Genomic DNA, 12,212 nt, shown 5'->3' with positions numbered 1-12,212 from the left:
GACTTAAACATAATACTCAACCAAGAAAATGATTTTCTAAGTCCAAAAGGGGCAATAATTATTGCAAAAAGCAGGATGGAGTTACGCTGCTTGCTGTACAGGGTCAGCTTATGATGGTGAACAAGTGTTGCAAGTTTCAAAGCAATAGCTTTGATAGTTTAAGAGAAAAAGTTGACCTAAACATAAAACTTAACCAAGAAATCTGATATTTTCTAAGTCCAAAAGGGGCCATAAACCTAGCAAAAAGCAGGATGGAGTTATGTTTTTTGCTGTACAGGGTCTGCTTATGATGGTGAACAAGTATTCCAAGTTTTAAAGCAATAGCTTTGATAGTTTGGGAGAAAAGTTGACCTAAACATAAAACTTAACCAAGAAATCTGATATGTTCTAAGTACAAAAGGGGCCATAAATCTTGCAAAAAGCAAGATGGAGTTATGTTTCTTGCTATACAGGGTCAGCTAATGATGGTGAACAAGTATTCCAAGTTTCAAAGCAATAGCTTTGATAGTTTAGGAGAAAAGCTGACCTAAACATAAAACTTAACCAGGCAACGCCGACGCAGACGCCGGCGCCGACAACCGCTCAAGTGATGACAATAACTCATCATTTTTTTTCAATAAATCAGATGAGCTAAAAACGTAAAAAAATTTATATAAAAACAGAATGTTCAAGTATTAATGATTCAAACAACGACCGTGAATAACACACTAATGTTTCCGACACTTGTTTTGTGTGTAGGAAAATTACTCCTCCCTACATCTCAGAAAAAGCCTTTTGGACTTTGTCAAAATACTAAGATCAACATCGATCTTTTCATGGTTCGACAGTCACTCGTAGTGTAGCCAGGCGTCACATTCATCACATCTTGCTCTTAAATGTATCTTACATCTGACTGTAGTGCATGATTTCTAAAAAACTAACTTTAGTTGGGTTATTTTGACATATCTGTCTGAGATTTGTGCGATGGATACAGATTGCGTAAAATGTATCGGCTGCTGTATACGTCACTTGAGCGGCACGCGCGGCTATCGCTACGTTTGTTGTAAAGGCATTTCACCACTGGTCGGTGTTGAACATGGCATGATGAAATATTTTTATCTGTGCTTCTGCAGAGAGCGTATTCATCGAAATACCGCGAGCATAGGAATACCGCGAGCATAGGTTCCACCACTCTATTATACTTTGGTGTATAAAAAATGAATGTATACATACAATCCAAACCTTACAACAGAACATTTTGAGCCGCGCCATGAGAAAATCAACATAGTGGGTTTGCGACCAGCATGGATCCAGACCAGCCTGCGCATCCGCGCAGTCTGGTCAGGATCCATGCTGTTCGCTTTCAAAGCCTATTGTAATTAGAGAAACCAGATGCGCAGGCTGGTCTGGATCCATGCTGGTCGCAAACCCACTATGTTGGTTTTTTATGGTGCAGCTCATTTATATTCTTAACCTTTAGCCTGTTAAATTTTGGCAGTACCACTTGTTATTCAAAGGGGTGTTCAATGGAAAGTTAGAGACTGAATAGCAAACAGTGCTGACCATGATCAGCCGGCACACCTTGGTCTGTACTGGTTGCAAAAGGAGAATCACCAACAGGCTAAAGGTTAAAGAGCTACTGAAATTGAAACGACTCTGTGCAAATATTTTTCTCTCAAGAAAACGGTAAAATTAGTGTATTTTTAAAGTGAACAACGGAACAAACATATTGACATAAATAATTTCGCAAGATCGCCAGATAAACCAAAAATATTGTGCAGAAGGGAGTAAAACTTCTGCAACCCTTTTAAATGGAGAAAAATTCAACATTCTTCTAGCTTTTTTACCTATTTCCCTACCCATCGGTAAATGAATGGAGAGTGATGGAATGGATTAATCGTGGGTATTCAGGGTTTTCCCTCGGGTTTTTTATTTGGGAGTCCATGGACTCCCATGGCTGCTAATTTAAGGGTCCCTAATAATTTTTGGGGGTCCACAAATTATTGATCTTGAAAATGGACATTATTACTAAAAAAAATTTATCCTAAAACCGAATGAACTTGTATCTTTTTAATTTAGATAGCAGCTGATTCAGTATTTCGGAATGGTATCTTTCAAAATGGCATGAGCTTCTCAATTCAGACTGATAACAAAAGGTGTGACAGTCTTTTTGTTATGATCAAATAGCCAGTAATTACCGGCAATTAAGTGTCAACTCGTGTCAATTATGTTGTTCACAGTTTGATCTTAGTTAAAGATAATACTCGATCCTTAATTAGTATCATAATTTTTGTGATTAAGTAATATTTTTTCATCAAAATACTTTAAATTTATATGAAATTAATTTTGTTTAATAGAAAAATAAACCATTCGATCTTTTACGGAACGTAACGGCAATCTTAGATTTTAGCGGTGTCAGTTAGCGCGGAGAGTAGTTTCCCTTTACCAAAATGGCGAACATCGGTAACAAAACTTATTTTGAAGTTGGAAAATCGTCTATACCTGTGTATAATGAGCACCCACGATTCGAGGATGGTCCCGGTGGTAAAAAACTGCGCATTTTACATGGGTATCTGCGCAAAGGAAGCTTCAGTGCAAAGGAGTTTCGTGACCGATTTCGCGGGTCCAGTGGACGCAGAGGCACTACAAAATGCGAGTCCAAAGCAGTCAAAGCGCGTCAGAGACGCAGAAAACCTGCGTCCGGGAAAACCCTGGGTATTCTACGACGATTTTCCCTCACTTTATCATTTTTCAGTATCACATATGCATTCTATACCAAACTTTGTACAAACAAACATGTTCAAATATTTCTAACAACCAGTGGGCGAGTACCGATAAGGAGGAAATTCTCGATGTTCTACTTTTCTTGTGAAAACTGCATATAAGGAAACTTTTTGACAGGACTTAAAAGGTCCTACTTATTTTATGTCAGGTCAATACACAGCACTGCACAACTCAGTACTTCAAAATATTGCAATGATGCAAAAATGCAAAACAAATGCATCCTGTTTTTTCCTGCCTGGTGATAAGAACATTTTAAGCTATTTTAAACTGTTTTATTGATAACAAAATGCCTAAATCTACCTGGAACCTTGACTTAATTATATCTGTCTGCTTTTTTGCGTTCTTGTTAAAACTGATTTCAAGTCACTGTCACCTCATTTAAGTGCATTTTTCCCTTCCTCAGTCAAGGACTTAAATTGTTAAACAAATTAGTTTCACCGCCATGAAATTTCATGGTTTTGGCTAAAACAGTTATTTCAAGGGGATATGAATTCACAGGTTTCAACTTTTGAACAGAAAATCAATGAGAATTTTACTTGGATGTTGGAATTTGATTTCGTGGATCGACTCAACCTCAAAATCAACGAAAATGAGTTCCCGTAGAAATACAGACTTCACAAAATTAGAAAGAATCAAGACAATTTTTGTCTACTTTTAGTTTTTTTTATTAAAACTAGCCTGAACAAAAATTGACAAGAAACAACTTACTCTAAGGGACACTGTTAAGTTTTAGGCATGGGAGAAAAAGAGGTCCATTATATGGAAGGAAAAAATAGTACTGCCTTGATAATTTAATTACCCTAGAGAAAACATTTTTTTCATCTTTTAAAAATGGTATTTATTTGAGAAATAATTTATCTCAATTAGTGATTTGTTTTTTGAAAGAAATCATTGTTTGGGAGTTCAGATACATTTAGGAATTATACCATGAGGGTGCATTGTAATAAACAGTGTAACCCTACTCAATACCTTGCTTCACACCAACATTTTGTGGGCATGTTTATATATTAAAAGCCAAGGCACTACCAAGGGAGATTAGGCATGGTTCATTGTTAGAAAGAAATACATGAGTTAGCTACTATTACATACATAGATCTGTATATATCCAGCATAAAAGAATGAACTACAGGTTCCTTTATCAATATAAATAAATAATCAAAAGTTATCTTTCAATCAGTATTTCACTTATACAGATTACAACTATGTGTTTATCATTACAACTATGTGTTTATCAAGTTTTATTACCGAGGATATTTGAAGTATGTCCAACCTCAACAAACAACTTTTTTGCTCTCTTTAGAAACTGAGCCATATAATCTCCCAAACTGGACTACACCTCATGAATCAATTAATTTTTTGTTAAAAATATTCAATTTTTTTACCACTGTACAATTTATGTTTGATTTGTCCCAGACTGCCAAATACCAGCCATTATTTGTGAACAATGCATGTACATGTATATATAATCCTGAAATGGCCCTGCTCTACAGTTTTTAACAGGTTTTTAATGACAAAATGTTATGAATTTTATGACACACATGTATGAATGCAGCTTATCAGTTAAAACAACCAAATAAGGAAAGACGTAACATTACTACTTAAGCTTCAACAAAAACAAGAGGGCCAAGATGGCCCTAGGTCGCTCACCTAAGAAACACTCCATAACAGTGTAAAACATGTTTGACCTAGTGATTTCATGGAAACAAATATTCTGACCAATTTTCATTAAGATTGGACCAAAAAATTGGTCTCTTGCGATAAAACAAGCATTTTCTTAGATATGACCTAGTTTTTGACCCTAGATGACCCATGTTCAAACTCAACCTAGATTTTATCAAGGCAATCATTCTGACCAAAATTCATGAAGATCAATGAAAAATACAGCCTCTATCACATACAGAAGTTTTTTCTTTGATTTGACCAAGTGACCTAGTTTTTGACCTCAGATGATCCATATTCAAATTCGACCTAGATTTCATTAAGGCAATCAACCTGACCAAATTTCATAAATATCAACTGAAAAAAAACAGTCTCTATCGTATACACAAGATTTTTCTTTAATTTGACCTAGTGACCTAGTTTTTGACCTCAGATAACCCATATTCAAAACCGACCTAGTTTTCATCAAGGCAATCACTCTGACCAAATTTCATGAAGATCAATTGAAAAATACATCCTCTATTGCATACACAATGTTTTTCTTCGATTTGACCTAGTGACCTAGTTTTTGACCCCAGATGACCCATTTTCGAAATCAGCCTAGATTTTATCAAGGTAATCATTCTGGCTAAATTTCATGAAGATCAGTTGAAAAATACAGCCTCTATTGCATACACAGGTTTTTCTTTGATTTGACCTAGTGATCTAGTTTTTGACCCCAGATGACCCATTTTCGAACTTGGTCTAAATTTCATCAAGGCAATCACTCTGACCAAAATTCATGAAGATCAATTGAAAAATACAGCCTCTATCGCATACACAAGGTTTTTACGTGATTTGACCTAGTGACCTAGTTTTTGACCCCAGATGACCCATTTTCGAACTCGGCCTAGATTTCATCAAGGTTATCATTCTGACCAAAATTCATGAAGATCAATTGAAAAATACAGCCTCTATCGCATACACAAGGTTTTTCTTTGATTTGCCCTAGTGACCTAGTTTTTGACCCGAGATGACCCATTTTCGAACTCGGCCTAGATTTCATCAAGGCAATCATTCTGACCAAAATTCATGAAGATCAATTGAAAAATACAGCCTCTATCGCATACACAAGGTTTTTCTTTGATTTGACCTAGTGACCTAGTTTTTGACCCGAGATGACCCATTTTCAAACTCGGCCTAGATTTCATCAAAGTTATCATTCTGACCAATATTCATGAAGAAGAATTGAAAAATACAGCCTCTATTGCATACACAAGGTTTTTCTTTGATTTGACCTAGTGACCTAGTTTTTGACCCGAGATGACCCATTTTCGAACTCGGCTTAGATTTTATCAAGGTTATCATTCTGACCAATATTCATGAAGATTAATTGAAAAATACCACCTCTATCGCATACACAAGGTTTTTCTTTGATTTGACCTAGTGACCTAGTTTTTGACCCGAGATGACCCATTTTCGAACTCGGCCTAGATTTCATCAAAGTTATCATTCTGACCAATATTCATGAAGAAGAAATGAAAAATACAGTCTCTATCGCATTCACAAGGTTTTTCTTTGATTTGACCTAGTGACCTAGTTTTTGACCCCAGATGACCCATTTTCGAACTCAGCCTAGATTTCATCAAGGTTATCATTCTGACCAATATTCATGAAGATTAATTGAAAAATACAGCCTCTATCGCATACACAAGCTAAATGTTGACAGACGACGGACGACAGACGACAGACGACAGACGCCAGACGACGGACGCCGGACATCGAGCGATCAGAAAAACTCACCTGAGCATTGCTCAGGTGAGCTAAAAAGGCAGGTTGGAAATATAAAATCAACGTCCAACCCCAGGAATTAAGAATTCCTTTGCCAACTACACATGGTATTAACATTACTATAGCCAAAATAATGCCTGACGATGATTTTGAGCGGGACAATTTTGTCGACTTCTTTATGAACAGAAAGCAAAGAGACATGCCACCTTAAGTGATTTGTTTACTAGTACTAACCAACTGAAAAGGTGTCTGTGGAGAAGATTCTTTAAATTTTTCAGGAAATATATAGGGTGGTTCAACTTCCTTTTTTATGTTCTCATAATCAAAAAAGTTTTCCCAAAATTTCATAAAATACATACTAGCTTTTCCCCTTTCAAAAGGCCTTGGTTCTTCCCCCCATGTCCAAGAAAACCCTGAAAATTGAAGCTGTACACATCCAGTGCCCAGCTCACTGTTATGAAACCGTCAGTTGCTCTATTACAGAATACTAAACTTACTGAAGTACTTTAAAGTTTCCTCTACAAGTTCTGGAGTTAGATCAGCATCATCAATCTGGGGTAACACTGGGGTCTGAATCCAGTCCTGGTTCCCGTAGCCTGTAAAGTCTGTTATAGTATCCGCCCGCAGGCGATACCGAGGGATCTGCTCTTCAATAAGACTTAGTATCTCAACCTCGGGTAAATCTGCATCATTGCAAAGGTCTGGAAAATATCAAAATAGCATTTCTATAGCAAACACCACTAAATTTCTAAAATGGACTGGTCCATCATTAACTTTAAGCAATACCATTTATTATTTGAAGGGGTGTTCATTGAAAAGTTACTGACTGAATAGTGAACAGTGCAGACCATGCACAGACGTGCAGGCTGATCTATGTCTGCACTGGTTGCAAAGGTAGAATCACTTGCCGCCAGCAGGCTAAAGGTTAACTATGAACAAAAATTATGTTGTGGATTCAATGCACAAATTAAAATTATCTCTTGTTAATGCCGTCATTTTTGGAGCAGATAGTTTATCAGTTTTATGATATATATATATATATATATATATATATATATATATATATATATATATATATATATATATATATATAATAGAAAATATTAAAAGTTACTCCTGGACAAGTATATAATAAATAAAAAAGAAAAACATCCAATGGGTTTCCTCTATCTGTATTTCTGTCTACCTACCGGTTTCATGTCATAATCATCAGGGCAGACATATAAAAAATTTTTTATATGTCTGCCCTGATGATTATGACATGAAACCGGTAGGTAGACAGAAATACAGATAGAGGAAACCCATTGGATGTTTTTCTTTTTTATTTATATATATATATATATATATATATATATATATATATATATATATATATATATATCAGACTACAGTCAAACTTGTTTAAATGGCCTTCAGTCACACTGCAAATGTCTGAACCAACAATAAAACAAGAGGACCATGATGGTCCTGAATCGCTCACCTCTTCCCACATGATCCAGTTTTGAGTATGACGTTGTTTTTTCTATTATTTGACATGGTGACCTAGTTTTTCAGCTCATGTGACCCAGTTTTGAACTTGACCTAGATATTATCAAGATAAAAATTCTGACCAATTTTCATGAAGATCCATTGAAAAATATGGTCTCTAGAGAGGTCACAAGGTTTTTCTATTATTTGACCTATTGACCTAGTTTTCAAAGGAACGTGACCCAGTTTCAAACTTGACCTAGATATCATTAAGATGAACATTCTGACCAATTTTCATGAAGATCCATTCAAGGGTATGGCCTCTAGAGAGGTCACATGGTTTTTCTATTTCAAGACCTACTGGCCTAGTTTTTGATCGCAGTTGACCCAGTTTCAAACCTGATCTAGATATCATCAAGATAAACATTCAGACCAACTTTCATACAAATCCCATGAAAAATATGGCCTCTAGAGAGGTCACAACGTTTTTTCATTATTTGACCTACTGACCTACTTTTTGATGGCATGTGACCCACTTTCGAACTTGACCTAGATATCATTAAAATGACATTCTGACCAATTTTTATGGAGATCCATTCACAAGTATGGCCCCTAGAGAGGTCACAAGGTTTTTCTATTTTTAGACCTACTGACCTAGTTTTTGACCGCACATGACCCTGTTTCGAACTTGACCTAGATATCATCAAGATGAACATTCAGACCAACTTTCATGAAGATCCATTGAAAAATAAGGCCTTTAGAGAGGTCACAAGGTTTTTCTATTATTTGTCCCACTGACCTAGTTTTTGACCGCACGTGATCCACTTTCAAACTTGACCTAGATATCATCAAGATGAACATTCAGACCAACTTTCATACAGATCCCATGAAAAATATGGCCTCTAGAGAGGTCACAAGGTTTTTCTATTTTTAGACCTACTGACCTAGTTTTTGATCGCACGTCACCCAGTTTTGAACTTGACCTAGATATCATCAAGATGAACATTCAGACCAACTTTCATACAGATCCCATGAAAAATATGGCCTCTAGAGAGGTCACAAGGTTTTTCTATTTTTAGACCTACTGACCTAGTTTTTGATCGCACGTGACCCAATATCATCAAGGTGAACATTCTGACCAATATTCATGAAGATCTTGTGAAATATTTGGCCTCTAGAGAGGTCACAAGGTTTTTCTATTTTTAGACCTACTGACCTAGTTTTTGAAGGCACGTGACCCAGTTTCGAACATGACCTAGATATCATCAAGGTGAACATTCTGACCAATTTTCATGAAGATCCATTGAAAATTATGGCCTCTAGAGAGGTCACAAGGTTTTTCTATTTTTAAACCTACTGACCTAGTTTTTGACGGCACATGACCCAGTTTCGAGCTTGACCTAGAATTTACCAAAATGAACACTCTGACCCATTTTCATAAAGATCCCATGAAAAATGTGACCTCTAGAGATGTCACAAGGAAAAGTTTATGCACAGACGGACGCACGGACGCACAGACGATGGACACTGCGCGATCACAAAAGCTCACCTTGTCACTTCGTGACAGGTGAGCTAACTAGCACTGTTTGCTACCAAATGGTCTTTAAAACAAGTTTGATCATATTATATGAACTTGTACAATATTAAGGAGTCTATAAGTCAAGAATAGACAATGAGTGGTCTGCTCTGGATGAAACTGAACATGAAACTGTTCAAACATAGGAACTGTCATCCTTTTATATAGTGCTAAGAATAATTAAAAATTGTGAACTGTTTTCTCTTCACAAGTGGTAAAGCCCCTCATTAAACCTTCCTTAGTATGTAAATTGTTTCAAATAAGGGCTTCCAGAATGCTGTTGGTTCTACAGAGGTGCCCAACAGTGCATACAATAATGCCCGAATTGGTACCTAGGGTCTTATTCACAAAATACCGGGAAATTCGCCATATGTCCTGAATTGTGTTGGTGTTATCTGGTTCCTATTAAAATTTAAGTAATGCCCTGCCATAATTAATTTATCAAATTTTCATTTACAGCATGATCATTACTTCACAGCAACCATTCAAAGGTATATCTATTCATTTATGTAAGTAAAACTTCTGGTAAATGTCTAATTTTACTCTTCTGCAAAGAAATAACAAATAATAGAATCAAAAATGTTCGTCTTCAACATGAAGCCATGTATCACTATAATCAATTTATTAAACCAGAATCTAGATGCTTAAGTGTGAATACAGAAGCTTCTCAGATAAATCAGATCTCATCTAGTTATAGTATCACAAGATCTAGTGAGACTTCAGTTACATTTTTGTGTCATATGTATCAGCCTTAACGGTCTTCAATTCCTGCCACAAACAAATTTCAAGTTAACCCTTACCCTGCTATATTTCTATAATGGACTGGTCCATCTTTCAATTTGGACAGTACCACTTATTATTCAAAGGGGTTTTCACTGAAAATTTACTGACTGAATAGCGAACAGTGCAGACCATGATCAGACTGCACAGATGTGCAGGCTGATCTTGGTCTGCACTGGTCGCAAAGGCAGAATCACTTACCGCCAGCAGGCTAAGGGTTAATGAAGACTGAAACAATTCTGAAATGTGACAGTTCCTCATTTGAAAGGAAAGGGGCACAACTTACCTGTAACAGTAGATATATCTTTAGTCAGTTCTCCCCCCTCACACCCACTTAGTGCACATTGGGTGGCTTTTTCATCACTTTTTAATAGTGCCACATCATCGCTGGAGTAGACGATGTCAGCACTGTGGTCCAGTTTGAGATCGTTACAAACTCAGACTAAGAGATCCTTCATCAAGCAATACCAGACCACTGAAATATGAAATAAAGCAGTTAAAACTGTTTGTTTGTTGTTAAAATTCATGAAATATTTGTGCAAGAGTGATGATCCTTGTGTTATATAATGTGGGTGATGATGTGGAACAGCTATATTAAGTTTGAATCAAATACATTTAGTAATAATAGAGAAAGAGTGAAAGTGCGTAAAAATTTTAACCTGAAATTATACGCAAAATGTGGGAATAATTCAAAACCTACTGGTGCGGGAGTTATAGCCCTTCAGGCATTTGACAAGGTTAATGATGTGGAACAATCATTTTAAGTTTGAATCAAATCCCTTCTATAATAAGTAAATAACAGAATTACATCAAACAAGAGCTGTCGGATGACAGCGCGCTCGACTATTCGAAGAATTCATTGAAGAATGGGGTTAAAATATTACCACAGATATTCAGACAAAAGAAAAAAAAAAGATTAGACAATGTTCCTGTATTTGTGGATTTCGATAAGTCTTGCACTAAATGGCAATGTGTGAACCAATTTCAAAGTCCAAAAAGGGCCATAATTCAGCCAAAATAGTTGTCAAGAGTTATGTACTCTTGCCTACAGATTGAAATCATGATGATTAACAAGTGTTCAAAGTTTAAAAGCAATATGTCAAATAGTTTTGACAAAACGTGGACTTGTATGAAAACAGAACAAATTTCCAAGTCCAAAAAGGGCCATTATTCTGCCAAAATAGATGACAGAATTATGTACTCTTTCCTACAGATAGAGACTATTATACTGAACAAGTGATAAAAGTTTCAAAGCCATATGTCAAACACTTTACACAAAATATTAACTGGTACAAAAAACTTAACCCAGATTTCTTAATCAAAAGGGGCCATAATTCAGCCAAAATCCTTCATGGAGTTATGTACTCTTGCCTATAACTGGACATGTTGATGGTAAACAGGTGTTGAAAGTTTCAAAGCTTTATCTCAAAAGACTTTGTCAAAATATGAACTGGTACGAAAAACGTAACCAAGATTTCTAAGTCTAAGTTGACAGCGAAGAACTGATGGAAGTATGGGGTCAAAATATTACCAGAGATTTTCAGACAAAAGAAAAAGAATAGATAGGACAATGTACCAGCATTTGTGGATTTGGATAAGTCTTGCACTATATGGCAATGTGTGACCATAATGGTTAGCAAGTGTTCAAAGTTTCAAAGCCATCTATGAAACAGTTTAGACAAAATATGGAATGGTATGTGAAACGTAACTAATTTCTATGTCAAAAAAGGGCCATAACAGAGCTAAAGAACTGAGCTAAAGTCCTTGTCCTAGTTATGTAGTCTTGCCTTCATATGTAGACTATGATGGTAATCAAGTGGTCAAAGTGTCAAAGCCATATGACAAACAGGTTTCAACTCGATGTTAACTAGTGAATGACTGTTTGTATTGTAAGTTTGCCGCTCAGCCTCTTTATTTCTAAATGGACTATTCGTTTGCATGACGCTAACGTGACAAACATCGACAACGATGTATACTTTTAGTGTTTATCTGCAAAATGAACTGATAACTGTTTCTATAATATCAATAGGAAAATTTTATTATCATTATTCTACAGCTTCTGAACCTGAATAACATGTTTTTGCAGCAAGCCTGAGTCCAGAAGCAAATTGAGTGTTTGAGAAGCCAGGGTGTGGAAGGTACGGGAGGGCTCTGATTGTTTTTGAAATCTTAGATTGAAGCTGAATGGTGCATTTTA

The 12,212-nt window shown here is 36.1% G+C and overlaps 1 protein-coding gene across 1 annotated transcript in view; it reads right to left on the bottom strand.

Annotated features, from left to right (window-relative positions):
* Positions 1–10,449, bottom strand: part of LOC123538834 (trafficking kinesin-binding protein 1-like) — a 60,470-nt gene extending 50,021 nt beyond the window's left edge. Inside the window, exons 1-2 of the mRNA XM_045323236.2 lie at positions 10,302–10,449; positions 6,690–6,893 (exon numbers count right to left, since the gene is read on the bottom strand). The gene's annotated coding sequence lies outside the window, so the exon portion shown is untranslated. The remainder of the gene's footprint in view (positions 1–6,689; positions 6,894–10,301) is intronic.
* Between the last annotated feature and the right edge of the window lie 1,763 nt (positions 10,450–12,212).

This window comes from Mercenaria mercenaria, chromosome 18 (assembly GCF_021730395.1).
Source record: "Mercenaria mercenaria strain notata chromosome 18, MADL_Memer_1, whole genome shotgun sequence".
Taxonomy (NCBI): Eukaryota; Metazoa; Mollusca; class Bivalvia; order Venerida; family Veneridae; genus Mercenaria; species Mercenaria mercenaria.
Note: the sequence above shows the minus strand (reverse complement) of the source record. Positions and strands in the feature narration are given on the sequence as shown.